At 55.6% G+C, this 1,161-nt stretch overlaps 1 long non-coding RNA gene across 36 annotated transcripts; it reads left to right on the top strand.

The window, feature by feature from the left end:
• Positions 1-1,161, top strand: LOC107835368 (uncharacterized). Of its 36 annotated transcripts, XR_001661189.1 has the most exons (7): positions 41-55; positions 106-115; positions 146-235; positions 406-425; positions 466-555; positions 636-955; positions 1,010-1,155. It is a non-coding gene; the product is annotated as an uncharacterized LOC107835368 (long non-coding RNA). The 36 variants fall into 36 exon arrangements; XR_001661191.1 differs by lacking the exons at positions 41-55; positions 106-115 and adding an exon at positions 1-15 and having other exon boundaries at positions 146-205; XR_001661178.1 differs by lacking the exons at positions 41-55; positions 106-115 and adding an exon at positions 1-15 and having other exon boundaries at positions 146-265; positions 366-425.

Genomic DNA, 1,161 nt, shown 5'->3' with positions numbered 1-1,161 from the left:
TGGAGACTGTTGGAGGTGGTTGGAAGCTGTTGGAGGTGGCTGGAGACTGTTGGAGGTGGTTGGAGGCTGTAGGAGGTGGTTGGAGGCTGTAGGAGGTGGTTGGAGGCTGTTGGAGGTGGTTGGAGACTATTGGAGGTGATTGGAGACTGTTGGAGGCTGTTGGAGGTGGTTGGAGACTGTTGGAGGCGATTGGCGACTGTTGGAGGTGGTTGGAGACTGTTGGAAGCTGTTGGAGGTGGCTGGAAGCTGTTGGAGACTATTGGAGGTGGTTGGTGGCTGTTGGAGGCTGTTGGAGGTGGCTGGAAGCTGTTGGAGGTGGTTGGAGATTGTTGGAGGTGGTTGGTGGCTGTTGGAGGTGGTTGGAGGCTGTTGGAGGTGGTTGGAGGCTGTTGGAGGTGGTTGGAGGTGGTTGGAGACTGTTGGAGGTGGTTGAAAGCTGTTTGAGACTGTTGGAGGTGATTGAAGGCTGTTGGAGATTGTTGGAGGTGGTTGGAGACTGTTGGAGGCTGTTGAAGACTGTTGGAGGCTGTTGGAGGCTGTTGGAGGCGGTTGGAGGTGATTGGAGAAGGTTGGAGGCGATTGGAGACTGTTGGAGGTGGCTTGAGAAGGTTGGAGGCGATTGGAGACTCTTGGAGACTGTTGGAGGTGGCTGGAGACTGTTGGAGGTGGTTGGAGACTGTTGGAGGCTGTTAGAGGTGGTTGGAGGATGTTGGAGACTGTTGGAGGTGGTTGAAGGCTGTTGGAGACTGTTGGAGGTGGTTGGAGACTGTTGGAGGTGATTGAAGGCTGTTGGAGGTGGTTGGAGACTGTTGGAGGTGGTTGGAGGCTGTTGGAGGTGGTTGGAGGCTGTTGGAGGTGGTTGGAGACTATAGGAGGTGGTTGGAGGCTGTTGCAGGTGGTTGGAGACTGTTGGAGGCTGTTGGAGACTGTTGGAGGTGGTTGGAGGCTGTTGGAGGTGGTTGGAGGCTGTTGTAGACGTGGTTGGAGGCTGTTGTAGACGTGGTTGGAGGCTGTTGGAGACTATTGGAGGTGGTTGGAGGCTGTTGGAGGTGGTTGGAGACTGTTGGAGGTGGCTGGAGAAGGTTGGAGGCGATTGGAGACTGTTGGAGACTGTTGGAGGTGGCTGGAGACTGTTGGAGGCGGTTGGAGACTGTTGGAGGC

The sequence above is a fragment of the Poecilia formosa genome, unplaced genomic scaffold (assembly GCF_000485575.1).
Source record: "Poecilia formosa unplaced genomic scaffold, Poecilia_formosa-5.1.2 Scaffold2094, whole genome shotgun sequence".
NCBI classification, from domain to species: Eukaryota; Metazoa; Chordata; class Actinopteri; order Cyprinodontiformes; family Poeciliidae; genus Poecilia; species Poecilia formosa.
The sequence above is the reverse complement of the archived record's forward strand: the minus strand, read 5'-3'. Positions and strand labels throughout refer to the sequence as shown.